The following is an 18,950-nucleotide window of genomic DNA, read 5'->3' as shown; positions in this document are numbered from 1 at the left end:
TACCACCTCACACCAGTCAGAGTGGCTAAAATGAACAAATCAAGAGACTATAGGTGCTGGCGAGGGTGTGGAGAGATGGGCACCCTCCTACACTGTTGGTGGGAATGTAAACTGGTGCAGCCTCTCTGGAAAACAGTGTGAAGGTTCCTCAAAAAAATATCAATAGAACTTCGTTATTACCCAGCAATAGCACTGCTAGCATCTACCCAAGGGATACAGAAGTGCTAATGCATAGGGGCACATGTACCCCAATGTTCATAGCAGAACTGTCACCAATAGCCAAAACATGGAAAGAGCCTAAATGTCCATCACCTGATGAATGGTTCAAGAAGATGTGGTGTGTATATATATACAATGGAGTATTACATGGCAATGGAAAGAATGAAATATTTCCATTTGTAGGAAAGTGGGTGGACTTTGAGGGTGTCATGCTAAGCGAAATAGGTCAGGCAGAGAAGGACAGATATCATATGTTTTCACTCATAAGTCTAACAGGAGTACAGGTGAAACCTAACGCAGGACCATGAGGAGGGGAAGGGGGAAAGAGAGTTGGGGAGAGAGAGGGATTGAAAACATGAGAGACTATTCAATACTGAAAAGGAACCCTAGAGTTGAAGGGGGAGGAGGAGGAGGAGGAAAGGAGGTGGTGGTGATGGAGGAGGGCAGTTGTGGGGAAGAGCCCTGGGTGTTTTATGGAAACCAATTTGACAATAAACTATTTATATATATAATCAAACCAAATCTAATAATATATTTAAAAAATCATTTACCACGATTAAGTGGGATTTATTTCTAGGATTCAAGTGTAGTTAAATATTTGCAAACCAATCTGTGATACACTACATTAATACGAGAAAGCATAAAAAATCATGTATTGATTTCAATAGATGCAGAAAAAGCATTTGACACAGTACGACATCCATTCTTGATAAAAACTCTCTGCAAAGTAGGTCTAAAGAGAACATTCCTCAAAATAATAAAGGCCTTATATGAAAAACCTGTACTAACATCATACCCAATGGGGAAAACCAGGACATTTCCACTAAGGTCAGGAACAAGGCTTGGATTTCCAATCTCACCACTTTAATTCAATATAGTACTGGAAGTTCTAACCACATAATTAGACGACAACAACAGCAACAACCAATAACGACATCCAAATTGAAAAGAAAGAAGTAAAACACTATTTGCAGATGACATGGTATTATATATAGAAAATACAAAAGACTCCATCAAAAAATTACTAGTACTGATAAATGAAGTCAGTAGGGTCACAGCATAGAAAATCAATAAACCAAAATCTATTAAAATCTATACACTAATAATGAAGAAACATAAAGAGAAATTAAGAAAACAATCTCATTTAAGTTGTACCCAAAACAATAAAACATCTAGGAATAAACCTAACTCAAGAGGTAAAAGACTTGTACTCTACAAATTAAAGGACCTGATAAAAGAAATTCAAAAGTATGCAAAAAAAAAAAAAATGGAAAGACATTCCATGCTTCAGGACTAGAAGAACAAATATTGTTAAAATGTTTATACTACCAGAAGCAATCTACATATTTTAGGCAATCCGTATCAAAACACCAACAGCATTTTTCACAGAACTAGAACAAACAATCCAAAAATTTGTATGGAAATATAAAAGACTTCGAATATCCAAAACAATCTTGCAAAAGAAAAACAAAACTGGAGACATTGCAATTCTAGACATAAAGTTATATTACAATCAGTAGAAATTAAAACAGTATGACATCGGCATAAAAATAGACACATAGATCAATAGAATAGAACAGAAAACCCAGAAATAAGCCAACAATTATATGGTCTATTAGTCTTCAACAAGGGAGGAATGAACATACAATAGGAAAAAGTTTCTTCAACATATGGTGTTGTGAAAACTGGTCAGCTACATTCTAAAGAATGAAACTGTATCATCTTCTTTCACCATACAGAAAAATAAACTCAAAATAGTTTAAAGTCCTAAATCTGAGATCTGAAACCAAAATCCTAGAAGAGAGAACAGGCAGTAAATTTTCTGACATGAGCTATAGCAACTTCTTTCTAGATCTGTCTCATGAAGCAAGGGAAATAAAAGTTAAAATAACCTATTGGAAATACATAAAAATTAAAAAAAAAACTTCTGTACAGCAAAAGAAACAATAAAACTAAAAGACACCTACTGAGGGAAGAAGATATTTGCAAATGATATATCTGATAAAGGTTAGTATCCAAAATATATCAAGAACTTGTACAACTCAACACACACACACACACACACACACACACACACACACACAAACCAAAAAACAAAAACTCCCAAATAATCCAATTAAAATGGGCAGAAGACATGAAGAGACATTTCTCCAAAGAGCATATGCATGGACAACAGACACATGAGAAGATGCTCAACATAATTCATCATCACGGGAATGCAAATCAAAACTACAATGAGATATTACCTCACATCTGTGGAAAGAGCTAAAATAAAAAACACAAGAAACAACAGGTATTGGTGAGGATGTAGAAAAAAAGGAATCCTCTTTCACTGTTGGTGGAAATGCAACTTTGTGCAGCCACTGTGAAAAACAAAATGAAGACTTTCCCAAATGTTAAAAGTAGAACTGCCCTATAATCCTATAATTGCACTACTGGGTAATTATCCAAAAAATACAAAACACTAGTTCCAAGGATACATGCACCACTATGTTTATTGCTGCATTATCTACCATAGCCAAACTATAGAAACAGCCCTAGTGTCCTTTGATAGATGAATGAATAAAGAAGAGGGAGTATATATAGCCAATGAAATATTGTTCACTCATAGAAAGAATGAAATCTTGCCATTTACAATAACATGGATGGATCTAGAGAGCACAATGCTAAGCCACATAGGTTAGACAAAGAATAATAACATATGATCTCACTCATATGTAGAATTACAGAAACAAAACAAAAAGCAAAAGAAAAGAGACAGAGAGAGAGGAAACCAAGAAACAAACTCTTAACTATAGAGAACAAACTGATGGTTACCAGAGGGGAGGTTGGTAGGGAATAGGTGATGGGGTTTAAAGAGTACACTTATTGTGATGGAAAAACAAAAACAGAAACAAAACAAAACAAACCAGCAGCAACAGCAATTATATACAATTTAGACCAACAAAAACATTTTTTAGGGACGTTGTTGGGAATCGCAGGGCTTGATGCTAAAAATCAATTAACTAATTAATTAAATGTAGATATGATTTATAACAATTTTATAGTTGATGCTATTTTCTAAATAAAGAATGTATATAATTTCTCTTCATTCTAATAGAATAATAAAAAATTAAAGAGTGGAAAAATTAAAACTTCAAATAAATGTTTTTTCATTAACAAATATATTTTCTAATAAATCCCTCTGGGGGCGCCTGGGTGTCTCAGTCGGTTCAGCATGCAACTTCAGCTCAGGCCAGGATCTCACGGTCTGTAAGTTCCAGCCCCACATTGGGGTCTGTGCTGGCAGCTTAGAACCTGGAATTTGCTTTGTATTTTGTGTTTCCATCTCTCTCTGCCCGCCTCCCTCCCCCACTCACATTCTGTCTCTCTCTCTCTCTCTCAAAAATAAAACGTTAAAAAAATTTTTAAGTCCCTCTGAAGTTAAGAAAAACTTTTTTACATTTCAGACTTAGGCTAATTATTAGTCTTTTGCTTTAATTTTAGACAGACTCGATAGTCTCAGCACCATGACATTGAGGGGGTGTCAATATTCTTCAGCTGGAGACCATCAGGAATACACCTACAGCTGAATAAGGTGGAGTTATAACTCATTGCAGTGAAGGAGAACACGCCCTGTGGGAATCATGGAACATCTCAGTAAAAGGGACGGACAGAAAGGAATTATTATAGCCTTCAGGTGTCTGAGGAAAGTTTTGAGGATTTGGATTTGGCTCTGATTTTGGATGCTACCACACACCTATCTGGGTCAGGTCAACTCCTAGCAACACAGGGAACCCTGGCAAATAGTATCAAGCCAGCTCCCAGACACCAGAAACTTTACTCTTTCTCAGAGACACTATCTTTCTAAGCTCTCCTCTCGTTCATATTTCACATGGCCAGTATTTCTTACATTTGTGATTTTTCACTCTTTGATTCCATAAATATCAAATTATTTTCTGGAATATTTTCCAAAGTTTTAAAAATCATTCTCTATTAAAGTGAATTCAATGATTACTAAATTTACTGATGTAATATTCCTTTGTCCCTCAGTTCTTTTTTAAGCAGGTGAAAATAAAATTTAATTACATATGTACATGGAAGTAGCCTAAACATGAGACATTGAAGATAGTCAGACAAAATAAGGTATATATGCTGGGCTAAGGAGAGGCGGTAGGGTCTAAGTCAAAGAGAAGGAAAACAATTTACAGGAAAATGAAGAAGAATAAATGTTTGGCAAACAAACGTTTGCTGGGCTCTGCAGAAATAATGGGATATAGAGAGGAATTTTAGGAAACAGACTTTGTTAAATTCCTTTCTGCCACTGCTACTTCATATTATACTGTAGTTGTTCTATGGTGATAACTCCCTTCCTGGAACAGCTGCTCTATTTAAATTCTTTTAGGCAGGAGGCAGGCAAACTTTGAAATTTAACTTTTTAAATAGCAAAACCTTCATTTTTCCTACATTTTAATTTAAAATGTCTTCTCTTGGGGCGCCTGGGTGGCTCAGTTGGTTAAGCCTCAGGCTTCGGCTCAGGTCAGATCTCACGTTCATGGGTTCGAGCCCCGCGTCAGGCTCTGTGCTGATAGCTAGCTCAGAGCCTGGAGGCTGCTTCCGGTTCTGTGTCTCCTTCTGTCTCTGCCCCTCCCCCTCTCATGCTCTGTCTCTCTCTGTATCAAAAATAAATAAAACATTAAAAAATAATAAAATAAAATGTCTTCTCTTATTTTTTCTTTTTCTAAAATTTAAATTTTAGTTAATTGGCATAGAGTGCAATATTGGTTTCAGAAGTAGAATTTAGTGATTCATGACTTACATACAACACCCAATGCTCATCACAATAATGTCCTCCTTAATACTCACCACCCATCTAGCCCATCTCTGACTCAACCCTCCCTCCATCAACCCATAGTTTTTTCTCTATCATTAAGAGTCTCTTGTGACTTGTTTCCCTCTCTTCTCTCCCACCTCTTCCCATATGCTCATCTGTTTTGTTTCTTAAATTCCACATATGAGTGAAGTCATATAGTCATATGGCACTGGTTATTCTCTGACTTACTTTGCTTAGTTAGCATAATACATTCTAGCTCCATCCATGTCATTGCAAATGTCAAGATTTCATTCTTTTTGATGACTGAGAAATATTCTATTGTGTGTATGTGTGGATGGATGGATAGATAGATAGACAGATAGGTAGATAGACATTTTGATCCATTCATCATTCAATAGATATTTGGTCTCTCCATATTTTGGCTATTGTTGATAGTGCTAAACACTAAATACCCCTTCAAACCTGTATTTTTGTTTCCTTTAGGTAAATACCTAATAGTGCAATTGATGAATCTAGGGTCTCTTAGGTAGCCTCCAAACTGTTCTCCAGAGTGGCAGCACCAGTTTGTATTCCTACCAATGGTGCAAGAAGACTCCTCTTTCTCTGTGTCCTCACCAACACCTGTTCTTTCTTGTGTGTGTGAGGATGTGGGTGTGAGTGTGGGTGGGTGGGTGTGCTAACCCTTCTGACTGGTGTAGGGTGGTATTTCATCATAGTTTTGATTTGTGTTTTCCTGATGATGAATGATTTTGAGCAACTTTTCGTGTGTTTGTTAGCCATCTGGCTGTCTTTTTTGGGCAAGTGTCTGTTCATGTCTTCTGCCCATTTCTTAACTGGATTATTTGTTTTTGGGTATTGAGTTAGATAAGCTCTTTATAGATTTTGGATACTAACCCTTTATCAGGTATGTCATTTGCAAACATCTTCTCCCTTTCTGTAGCCTGCCTTTTCATTATGTTAATGATTTCCTTTGCTGTGCATAAGCTTTTTATCTTGAAGTCCCAATAGTTCATGTTTGCTTTTGTTTGCCTTGCCTTCGGCGATATGTGTAGTAAGAAGTTATCCCAGCTGAGGTCAAGGATATTAATGCCTGTGTTCTTCTCTAGGAATTTGACTTTCCTATCTCACAATTAGGTCTTTAATCCATTTTGAATTTACACTTGTGTATGGTGTAATATAGGGTCCAGTTTCATTCTTCTGCATGTTGCCATGTTTTCTCAACACGATTTGTTAAAGAGACTGTCTTTTTTCACTGGATATTCTTCTCTTCTCTGTCAAAGATTAGTTGACCATATAGTTATGGGTCCATTTCTGGTTTTCTACTCTGTACCATTGGTCATGTATCTGTTTTTGTGCCAGTGCCATACTATCTTGATGACTACAGCTTTGTAATGTAGTTTGAAATTCAGAATTGTGATGCCTCCAATTTTGTCTTTCTTTTTCAGGATTGTTTTGACTCTTCAGGGTCTTTTGTGGTTCCATACAAGTTTTAGGGCTATTCTAGTTCTGCAAAAAATTCTGGTGGTATTTTAATAGAGATTGCATTAAAAGTAGATTGCTTTGGGGAGTATAGACATTTTTAAAATATTCTTTCAATCCACGAGCCTGGAATGCTTTTCCATTTCTTTGTTACTTCTTCAATTTGTTTCATAAATGTTCTGTAGTTTTCAGAGTATAGGTCTTTTCCCTCTTTAGTTAGGTTTATTCCTAGGGCATCTTACTGGTTTTGGTGCAATTGCAAATGGGATGGATTTCTTGATTATTTTTCTGCTGCTTCTTTATTGTTGTATAGAAATGCAACAGATTTTCACATATTGCTTTTATACCTATGATTTTGCCAAATTCATATATTCTAGCAATTTTTTTGTGGAGTCTTTCAACATAGAGTATCATGTTGTCTGCAAAAAATGAAAATTTGACTTCTTCCTTCCTGATTCGGACACTCTTTATTTCTTTTTTTGTTTTCTGATGGCTGAGGCTAAGAATTCCAGTACTATGTTAAATAGTAATCTTGAGAGTAAACATCCTTATCTTGTTTCTGATTATAGGGAAAACTCTCTCAATTTTTCCCCATTGAGGATGATATTAGCTGTGAGTCTTTTGGATATCAAGGTATGTTCCATCTAACCCTACTTTGTTGAGGGTTTTTATCAAGAATGGATGCTGTATTTTGTATGTTTTTTCTGCATCTGAGATGATAATATAGTTCTTTTATTAATAAATATAGTGTATCATGTTGATTGATGTGTGAATATTGAACCAGCCCTAGAGCCCAAGAATAAATCCCACTTGATCATCCTGAATTCTTTAATGTACTATTGAATTAGATTTGCTACTATCTTGTTGAGAATTTTTGCATTCATGTTCACCAAGGATATTGACCTATAATTCTCCTTTTTATATTGGGCTCTTTAAACCTTTAAAAAATGGAAAGAATAATTCAATGAACACCTGTATGCTCTTCACCTAGGTTTACCAATTGTTAACATTTTGTTGCATTTGCTTATCTGAGGGATGGCCATGCTAACACTGTTTATTGGATATATGAGGAACTTTTATGTGCAGGATAGCTTATCCACATATATTGTGCTGTGGGATGGATCTGAAGGTGGGGAGAGAAGTAGGAAGCTTCAGGCTTGGGACCAGTAACTACAAACTTATTTCCTTATAGTTCCATGTTCCAGGATGGAATTCCAAGGATCCAAGAATTTCATATTTGAACCTAGACTGCTAGGTCATAATAAAGTATAATTACCAGGTTAGGAGGATAAAGAGGATAAAAACATATTTTACTACTTTACTAAGTTGGTTTATGCTTTTTTTTTAAACTCTAAATGTATCTAATAAAGGTCTCTATTTGCAATCTTGTCCTGGGTCCTGCAAATGTTAGGAGGATACCTAACACTTATTTGGAAGGTAAAGGGAGATATTGCCTTTCCACTGATTTCATTTGTATGTAGTATAGGGGTTCAGAAGGAGTGGCTCCAAGATATACTGCATTGGCATGAAGGCTAAAAACTGTTGTGGCCCAAAAGACTCTGAAAGAAAGTTGACCATTTCCCTGAATTTTTAATTTGAGCCAATATTTAATGGGATGGATTTTATTTTTTTAAGCGTTTTTTTTCATGGAAGACCCATGATTGCTGTATCCCCTGACTTTTCTTATGTTTAAAAATGTTTGCTCTTGCCTGTATTCTTTAATTGTGTCTTAGATAAGTCAAAGGGAAAGTTTCTTTCCCTGAAAATTTGTAGACATGGTTCTATTGTCTTTTGGTCATGACCATTGTTTTGGAGAAATCTGAGGCCATTGCAATGCTTTTCTCTGAAAAATATATACCATATCAGAAAGATAGCAGCTTTATTGTGATCATCATTAAAAAATTACTCATGGTAATCACTGTGAATTTCCACTACTCCATGTACATGGCGTGTCTACTCACTCATATGAGAAGTATCACATTTTGGAGTTATGATTGGGCTTGTTCTAATTTTTAGTTATAATTTAGGAAAAAGATTCCCATTAGGAATTTCTTATCTATAAAATCTGGCCAATTATAGTGGTACGAAGCACAATACCTTTACTATCCCAAGATAACTAACTTTATATGGCTTAAGATATACTTTTTTCATATTTATCATTGCACACTATGACAATTCTTAAGATTTTTAGGATTTACTTTGATTAGAATTAAGACTAATTCTAGAATATTGGAAACACAGACTTGAGAAGTGGTTGCATTCTAAGCACTAATTGGTCCCAGATAAAACATTCCCCAGAAAAAGTCTCCAGAGAAAAAATATAGTACACAAGGGTGATTGACTTTCTAATGTCTGTTTTTCCATTCACATCTTCCATTATTGAAACAATAGCACTAAATCTAGAGACATATTATGGACTACAAATAATCCAGTCATTGATGAGAGGCACAAGTCATATAAAAAATGCCTAACTCCAATCTGAGGATTAGTCTTACATTTGTTTTCAAAAACCAAATCATTTTTTATAAAAAGTTTTGTTTTAATGGAAATGCTGATTTCCATGTGAGAAACAGTTAGGCTTCTGAGAATATTGATAAGCACTGAGCATTAGCAACAATTAAGCTTGTAATCCTTATTGAAGTAATTAGATACAAGTATGAATTTTACTTGGTCCCTATTCTGAAAAACATCAAAGGTGACAACACCAGCATAGTTTAAAAACACAGTTGACATGTGCTGACAACTTCTTTCTGCTGGGCCCTGTTTAAGTGCTTTACATTTATTAACTTATTTGATCTACCCACTGACCAAAGGAGATATAGATACCATTATTATTACTAGTTCACAGGTGAGGAAAGTAAAGATACAAAGAGATGGGCCACCTACTCAAAACCCAGGCAATATAGTTGCTATGGCTGTGTTCTTAAATATGATACTCTGCTTCTTTACAAAATAAAACTGCTGATGATGGATGAGCAAATATACCAGCAATTCTCATAAGCACAGAGAACAAAACTACTGAGTTTGAGCCTACAAATACATTAGAAAATTGGAAGGCACTGAGATTACCAAAAGAGTGAGGAAGGCAGGGGAGGACCAGAGTCCACAGCTATTCCTGTGAGGGCAATATATTGCTTAACCTACTCATCCATTTGGCTGTAGTCTAACATGGCAATTGTCTTTTCATTCATTTATTGACTTATGTGATTAGTAATCATCTGTTCTGAGTAATGTCTCTTGCTAGGCATTAGAATGAAATCGTGAGTGAAGGAAGCAAAGTCCCAGATCTTATTGAGTTTGTAGTCGGTAGGGAAGATGGAAGTTAATCAATAATGTCACTGAAAAGTATGAAATTACAACTGTCAAAAGTTAAGGAGAGCACGTGGGCAAAATTTTCTGTAAGATGCTAACTGGGGAGCCTGATTTCACCCTAGTGGTCAGGAGTGTGATCTTCAAACTTCGACCTGAAGGAGAAAGCAGGTACTCACTAAGCAAAGGACTGCATTTGACATGGTGGAAAGGGTGTCTGGGCAGCCAGGCTGTTAGAAGGAGCACAGTGCCATTAAAAGAGGGCCTGGAGAAAGCACAAAAGACATAAGAACTTGGAGAAGAAATATATGTCCCTCTCTATGGAAAATATACCTTACATATCAACTGACTAGAGCTGGTCAGAGAGGGAGTAGGAAGACAGCTGAGGAAATTGAATGCAGGGAATTGGTTAGACAAGTGACTGAAAGGCAGAGAAGGCAACCAGGGGATATGAGACAACCCGGATATTAGAAAAATGGAAGACTCTACTCTCTTTTATCATAAAATAATGTTACCCCCTTTCTCATTCATGGCATTATTTGTGCTTTATCTTTTTTTTTTCCTAGGCAAGCCTGTTTAGAGATTTTACCTATAACAGATAATTCTAAGATGGTTTCCAGGTTTTCTACCCTCTGTATATTCTTCCACACAGTGAATTTGATGTATTTTGTTCCCATGATTAGGTTATGCTATTTATATGGTACAATTGAATTTAAGATATGGAAATTATCTGAATGGGCCTTTCTTAATCACATGAGTTTGTTAAAAACCAAGAGTTTTCTCTAGCTAGTTACAAAAGGGAACTTTAGAGTAAAGCACTGGAAGATTTTGTGTGTTTTGGCTGGCTAGAATATGAAGTTAGCAATATGGCAAATATTAAACAGTGTGAAATATCCCACACCTCTTGGTTTCTCTGTTATTTTTTAACTTATTTTTTTCTTTGTGTTTCAGATTGGAATTTCTGTTCAACTGTTGTCAAGCTCACTGGTTCTTTTATTGATCATCAAAGGCATGCTTCATCTCCCCTAATATGTTTTGCTTTATGTATTTTTCTGCATTTCCATTAGATTCCTTCCTAATCATTTCCACAAATCCATTGAAATCACCTATCAGCCTTGCTTGTTGTCTACCTTCTTCATTAAAGCCTTTAACCTATTAAATGGTTATTTTAAACACCTCTTTTATGTCTGGTTTGCTTTCTAATGACTGATTTATCTTTCTAATGACTCCTTTGTCTTAGTTTATTGTATGCCTTGTAACTTTATTTGAAAGTTGAATATGTTGTATAGAATAATAGACACTGGCACAAATATTTTGTATGCTTGGAGATGAACATGTCTTTCACTATCCTAGGCCCTTACTGTGAGGGTTTTTGCTTATTTGGTAGGAAGTTGAACTGGGTTTAAAGTTTTCTTCCTGATTGACTTTGAGACTTGTGACTTGGCTTTGGGTCTTTCCTTTTAAGAAATAATCTGTCTGTTACAGTTTTTTCACCTGGATTGCACATTTGTTTTTATTCATTGCCTGTTAGTGTGGTGGTGGTTGCAGCAGGGGAGGCTGGTTGTTATGTGATATTTTGACTAAGATTCAGTCTTAGGCAGAATTTGTGAATCTGGGTTTTCAGTTGTGAACTTTGCAAGTGTTCCTGTGCCCCTACAGATGTAATGCAAAGCCTAGCAAGTATTCCTGCTCTTTCTCAGAGAGCTTTCTTTATTTTCCAGTTCCCCTCTCAAAGATGTAATAGCTTTCCAACAGTTCCCTAAAGCAGCAGTACTTCCTGACTCTTCCTGCATAATAAAGTATTTATTTCACAAGGAACACAACAATATGTGTGTAGGTAGAGTTTGGGCAGTGAAGACTTTTGTTTTCCCACATGTTGCAACACTGGAGAGAATTTCTCAGGATTCTCCTTGATCTTCCCTTTGAAGCCCTGGTAAAGTTACTAGATAAAAACCTTCAAGAGGATAAAAAGACAAAACAAAACAAAACAAACAAAAAACCACTTATCTCTATGGCCCCCAAGAGCTTTACACGTTCATGCTGCCCTAGTTAGTATTTAGTATTTAGTAATCTGGTAAACACTTTTGGCTCGATAGTCTTAAAGGATTGTACAGTGTTTGCTGGCATTTATCCCAAGTAAGCAATGCTTAAATATGCAAATATCTACTAGTATCTCTCTTTCTAAACATTTTAGATTAGTCATTTGCCCTGAAGCCTTACATCTTTGATAGGTTCAATAAAAGTTACTAGTTTGCAGTCACAGCAAACTAAGGAATAGATTGCCCCATTGGCCAGGAGTAGATTACATAATTATTACTAAAGAGAGTCAGAGACAATAATTATCAGTATTAAGTGAAATGGGAGATGGCAGTTTTCCATAGGAAATAATGAGTAGACAAACTTTATACCTCCACTACACTAAATGTGTTATTCATACCTAGATAAATTATAAAAATGTTTGTCTCAATCCAGTTAACATACAATAGAATGCTTATCTGTAATTTATGCTATTTTAATAATTGAAATAAACATTTTAAGAATAATTTTATTTTTTTTAACATTTATTCATTTTTGAGAGACAGAGGGAGACAGAGCATGAGTGGGTGAGGGGCAGAGAGAGAGGGAGACACAGAATTTGAAGCAGGGTCCAGGCTCTAAGCTGTCAGCACAGAGCTCCATACGGGCTCAATCCCATGGCCTGAGATCGTGACGTGAGCTGAAGTCAGATGCCTAACTGACTGAGCCACCCAGGTGCCCCTCAAAAATAATTTTAAATTTATATAAAATTTCCAAGGACACCATAGAGAGACCCTGTACCCTCCATACCATCTGTTAATATCTCTTTTAATTTCTGTAGTGCATAAGTAAAAAAGAAAACAGTAATTATATATAATATTAAACTCAAAGTAATCAGATTTCATAATTTTTTTTCATATCTTTTCTATTCAAGGATCTCAGCTAGGATACCATGTTACATTTAGTAATCATATCTCCTTAGGCTTTCTGGGCTGTGAAATATTCTCATACATTCTTTGTTTTTAGTAAACCTGACAGTTTTGAGAGTACTAGTCAAGCGTTTTGTAAAATGTCTCTCAAGTTAGGTTTCACAGGTGTTTTATATTAGGGTTAAATGTTTGGGAAGAAAGACCACAGAGATAAGATAACATTCTCAACAATCATATTAATATAAGTGCTATGATCATTAATTTTCACTGATGATAAGACAGTGTGCCAAATATCCTCACTGTAAAGTTCTTCCAGTCCTCACTTTTTACAGACCTTTTAAATTTCTTTTAATGTTTTATTTATTTTTGGGAGAGAGAGAGAGACAGCATGAGCAGGGGAGGGTCAGAGAGAGAGGGAGACACAGAATCCAAAGACAGGTTCCAGGCTCTGAGCTAGTTCTGTCAGCACAGAGCCTGACACGGGCCTCAAACCCATGAACCATGAGATCAAGATCTGAGCCAAAGTTGGATGCTTAACTGACTGAGCCACCCAGGTGCCCCAGTTTAGACCTTTTAAAAGCAAATTACTAAGCATAGCACCCACTTATCAAGCAGGAATTTATGCTTTACTTCCTTGAGGTGAAAGTACCTACATAAATGATTTTAATAATTTTCATGGGAGATTTGTCCCTTCTTCAGCACTTATTTACTTATTTATTTATATAGGTATGGACTGATTGATATTTAATTTTTTACATTTGAACACTACAGATGCTCCAAGCTCCTTTGCTTATTTTCTGCCCTCACCAAAAAATCAGAGATTTCTCCGAGTAACCTTGGTTTTATTTATTGGAGAATAATATTATAAACCAAGATCTAGGTCCTAGGTTAGCTCATTGTTAGGGGGTATCATTACTTCCAAGCCCTCTACACAGTTAGAACAAGGAAATATATGTATATATACTAACCTATGAATAAGAGATTAGGTGACACAGAAGAAGTTATCATAGAGATATGACCTGCCATGGAACAGACACTTGACATATCAGTAAGAAGAAAGAGGTTAAGAGAAGGAGGGGGGAGAGAGAGAGACATTGATCATACCACTACTAATCTTGGAAAAGGAAACACTAAATTACTATACCTAGCCCTATGTCTTACAAAGACCCTTTAAGATTCCCCACTGATATCCCATTCAATAAAAAATCAGTAAAGGCACAATGCTGAAATGATTAATTGATTATTCAGCAAACGTTCATGGAGAGCCTACATAAGTTAAGAAAGTGAAGAAATGGACAAAGTGTCCTCATGGAATATGCATTCTATGGGGCAGAGGAATAGATGGTAAACAAATAAATATACATATATCTTATATTTTATGGTGACAAATGTTGTAGACAGAAATAAAACAAGGAGGAGAAAATAGATTTCCACTGTTTGTGGCAAAACGTTCTTATTTTATACAGGATATTCAAGATTCTAATCTGAGCTAATTTGGGGAAAACCTGAAGGCAGTGAGGAGGTAAGAAATGCAGAGATCTGTTAGGAAAGTGGTTTGGGAACTAGAAATACAAGACCAAAAGAGGGAAAATTGGGATATTTGAGGATAGTATGAGAGCCAGTCTGTAGTAATTGGGGTCAGTAAGGGAGAGGAAGCTCAAACATGGAGGACTCTGTAGCCCAACTTAAAATCTTGGGGGTTTATCTGAATGAAATGGGAAGTTGCTGGATAGAGCTTGTCTAAGGTTTGATCTTCCCTCAAATTTAAAATATTGGCTACTGAATAGAGAACAGTCTGCAGATAGGCAAGTTAGTCAACTATTATAATAAATAGGTGGGACATGACTATTCATTGGAGGTGGTAATAATGTGGTTGGAATCTGAATGTGTGTGTGTGTGTGTGTGTGTGTGTGTGTGTGTGTGTGTGTGTGTGTGTGTTTTAATGGACTGACCATATAGTGTGATAGAAAGAGATGAATCAGATCTGATCAGGTAGAAGAGCAGAATTCACATTTGTTGAGCTGGTAATACTTCAGATAGAACAGCTTATTCCAAAGCAGGAAAAAAGAGAAGCAGGTGTAATGGGTACATTGAGTTTGAAATGTTTTTTAGACTTTGGTGTGGACATATTGAGATGGTGTTACAATATGTGACTATACCTCCAGAAAGTGGCCAATATTGGGTGGTATATTTATAGTATTTAAACTTGTAAAATTAGATGACATCCTCTAGAAAATAAAGGAATAGAAGGAAGATCTCAGGGCTGAGCAATGGACATGCTCATAAATAGAGGTTGCAGAGAGGAGGAGACACTCACAAATAAGATTAATGAGATACTGCTCAAAGACAAAGCTGAGGGGGAAAGTAGAAAGCTGAGAACTTATAAATATCTTAAGATAATCACTTGGGCTAAGTTGACCTCAGCTGGCATTATTTTTCTAGTAGGGCTGAACCTCAAAAAAGTACCTGCAATCAACATCAGATTGTAGTATAAATAGGACCTATGCCTATTTACATACCAGAAAATAAAAGGAAACATAAAACACTACAAATTCAAGCGATGCATAGTTATCCTAAGAATCCAAACAAATGCTAATCAAATAAACAATTAGTAAATACTTCTCTAAGATCTTACAGTAATGAGGGGGGTGTTGAAACCAAATTGAAAGAGCCAAAAGGAAATAAAAGAAAGCTAGAAAAAGAACACAAAGCAAGAAAGGAAATATAAAGGGTGGGAGAGGTAGGAGGAAATAAAACAGAAGAAGAAAAAAGATTGTGAAAGGTAATAACCACATTAAAAGTAGAAATAATAAAACCAAATTTGACAAAAACATTGTCAGGAACATGAACAACAGGTTTAGAAATACTGAGGAGTACACCCAAGCGGGAATAATTAGTAAGAAGGAAATAATAAGTATGTAAATCAAACAGTGTTCACAAATGCATAGTTAATGTTCCTGAGAAAGGGAAAAGAATAAAGCAAATAAAGTAAACTATATAAAGATATTTTTAGAGAAAAAAATCCTGAGATGAAGGAAGACATAATCTGGAGATTAGGTCCCAGGAAAACAAGACATGAGATGTCTTAATAAAGTTATAAAGAAACATAGAAGAGGCTGGGAAGATGGTAGAGTAAGAGGACCAAAAATCCACCTAATTCTATGGATACAATTAGGTAACATTCACATAAATATAAATAACCCAGAAAATGACCTGAATATTGGCATAAAAAACTCCACAACTAAACGTAGAGAAGAACCCATATTTAAGAAGGTAGGAAGGGTGGGAATAATGTGGACGGAGGGTTAAATGACCATGGCTGTCCATGAGGAAGAGGGAGCCTCAGGCATGGAGAGGGAAAAGATAGAATATCACACCAGGATCCCACACAGGGAAGATGAATCTCATAACATTTGGCTTTGGAAGCAAGAGGGGCTGAATTTCATGAGTTCTTACAACTAGTGGGAATTAAAATTGGAATTTAAAAAATCAGCAGGTTCAGTTCTGGACAGCCTGAAGTAGGGGCATTGATAAGAAGGTGAGTGTCTACCCTTAAAGTAACAGCATAACAAACAGCTTGTGGAGATACAGTGTAGAAGCAACGATTTGAAGAACATCTGAGATATATAGGAGGGCGAGTTATTTACTAACCTTAGAGCATGTTCCAGAGGGACAGAGCTCATTATAGAACCTCTTTAGGGGAAAAAAGGAGCTGGCATCTCCCTCCCTGACCCCTCAGCATAAACACATAGCCACCTATGGAAAAAATAAGGGCACGAACATTCACTATCTAATTTGCTTACACCAACCCCTGCCTCACATGACCCCCAGTGCTTTAGCAGATTTGTCCTCACCAGTCACATTTGCCCCAGTCCTGGCACTTTGAGTCCCCTTTCCTAGAAGATTAGCACAAACCTTGCCAATACCTCTTCCCCCAATGCACATTTGCATGGCCTTTCTCCCAGTGGTGCTGACAGATGCTCAAAAGCACATTGTTAAAATAGCATATTCTGCTCATGTGCATTTTGTGGATCTGCCTAGGCTGGTCCTCTGCTGGCAGCAGAAGAAGGAGGTCTCATTGCCTAAGTAGACCAGTACTCACACTTAAAACTGCATGCCACACCTGTCCTGGGGATAAAACACTGCCTACAACATGCAAAGAGATCTCTGCAGATAACTGCATTGAAGGAAAAAGTGACCAGGACACAACAGTAGGGCACACACAACACACATAGGAGACACCCCCTAAAGCACTAGGTCCTAGTGAACAGGGGACACTGCACTTCAGGGCACTACAGGACCCTTTCATTATAAGACCATTATTTTTTTCTTTTCTTTTTTAAAAATTTTTAAATTTTTAAAAAATAGTTTATTGTCACTTGGTTTCCATACAACACCCAGTGCTCTTCCCCATAAGTGCCCTCCTCCATGACCACCACCTCTCTTCCCCCCTCCCCCTTCCCCATCAACCCTCAGTTCATTTTCAGCATTCAATAGTCTCTCAAGTTTTGCATCCCGCTCTCTCCCCAACTCTCTTTCCCTCTTCCCCTCCCCCTGGTCCTCCATTAGGTTTCTCCTGTTCTCCTGTTAGACCTATGAGTGCAAACATATGGTTTCTGTCCTTCTCTGCCTGGCTTACTTCGCTTAGCATGACACCCTCAAGGTCCATCCACTTTCCTACAAATGGCCAGATTTCATTCTTTCTCATTGCCATGTAGTACTCCGTTGTGTATATATACTACATCTTCTTGATCTACTGATCAGGTGATGGACAAAAAACTATCCATAGAACTCCCTTAAGACCATTACTTTTAAGAACAGAAAATGTAGCTGACTTCCTTAACACAGAAAAACAGACACAGAATGTTAGACAAAATGAGAAGACAGAGGAATTTGTCCCACATGCACAAACAAGACAAAATTACATAAAGAGACATAAACAAAATGGAAAGAAATAATATGCTGGATAGAGGATTTAAAGCTCCTAAAGCTACTCACTAGGGATGCCTGGGTGGCTCAGTCAGTTAAGCGTCTAACTTAGGTTCATGTCATGATCTTGATATTCCAGGCCCCGTGTCGGGCTCTGTGCTCTCAGCTCAGAGCCTGGAGCCTGCTTTGGATTCTGTATCTCCCTCTCTCTCTGCCCCTCCCCCACTTTTGCTCTGTCTCTCTGTCTCAAAAATGAATAAACATTATTTTTTTTAAATATACTCACTGAACTTGAGAAAAGAGTGGAGGAGAAAAGAATGGAGGACATATTAACAAGAAGATAAAAAAAGAACCAATCAGAGATGAAGACAACAATAAATAAAATTAAAAACCCAGTAGATGGGGAAAAAAATAGCAGGCTAGAAGAGGCAGAGGAACAAATTAAAAACCTGAAAGATAGAGTATTGGAAAGGAATGAAGCTGAGAAAGGGAGAGAAAAAAAAAGTATGCAAAATGAAATAGACTTAAGAAGCTATGCAAAATGAGATAGACTTGAGGATATCAGTGACTCCACCAAGCAACAACATTTGTGTTATAGGGATCCCAGAAGAAGAGAGAAAAGAGCAAACATTTATTTGAAGTAGTATAGCTGAAAACTTTCCTGATCTAGGGAAGGAAACAGATAGTCCTCTGATCCAAGTGGCAGAAATCCCTCAATAAAATCAACCAAAGGAGTTCCATATTAAGACACTTAGTAATCAAAATGTAAGAAAGTAGTGATACGAGAGACTTTTTAAAGCAGCAAGAGAAAAGAATACCGTTACATACCAGAGAAATCCCATAAGGCTATCAGCAGATTTTTCAGGAGAATCTTTGTAGACCAGAAGAGAATGATATGATACACTCAAAATGCTGAAAGGGAAAAATCTGTAGCCAAGAATACTCTATCCAGCAAGGTTATAATTTAGCATAGGAGAAGTATTTTCTCAGACAAACAAACTCTAAAGGAGTTCATGACCACTAAACCAGCCCTACAAGAAATGTTAAAGGGGACTCTGAGTGGAAAGACCATATGGTAAGTCTCCATGAAGTAAGAGAAATAATAAATGCAAAAGCAGTAAAAATAAGTATATCTATAAAAATCAGTCAAGAAATTCACAAGATGAAAATATGTAAAATATGACACCATATAACTAAAATGTTAGGGGGAGAGGAGTAAAGATCGTCTCTTAACTTAATATAGACTGCTATATGCA

General features: G+C 36.5%; 1 protein-coding gene and 1 long non-coding RNA gene across 2 annotated transcripts in view; both read left to right on the top strand.

The window, feature by feature from the left end:
• The window catches only part of GABRG3 (gamma-aminobutyric acid type A receptor gamma3 subunit), a 666,709-nt gene that overhangs the window by 620,446 nt on the left and 27,313 nt on the right, over nucleotides 1–18,950 (top strand). The window lies entirely within an intron of this gene.
• LOC115301729 lies at nucleotides 7,110–11,004 on the top strand. Its single transcript, XR_003913263.1, has 2 exons — nucleotides 7,110–7,144; nucleotides 10,772–11,004. It is a non-coding gene; the product is annotated as an uncharacterized LOC115301729 (long non-coding RNA).

Source organism: Suricata suricatta, chromosome 9 (genome assembly GCF_006229205.1).
Source record: "Suricata suricatta isolate VVHF042 chromosome 9, meerkat_22Aug2017_6uvM2_HiC, whole genome shotgun sequence".
Classification (NCBI taxonomy): Eukaryota; Metazoa; Chordata; class Mammalia; order Carnivora; family Herpestidae; genus Suricata; species Suricata suricatta.
This window is presented reverse-complemented; position numbering and strand designations above follow the sequence as displayed.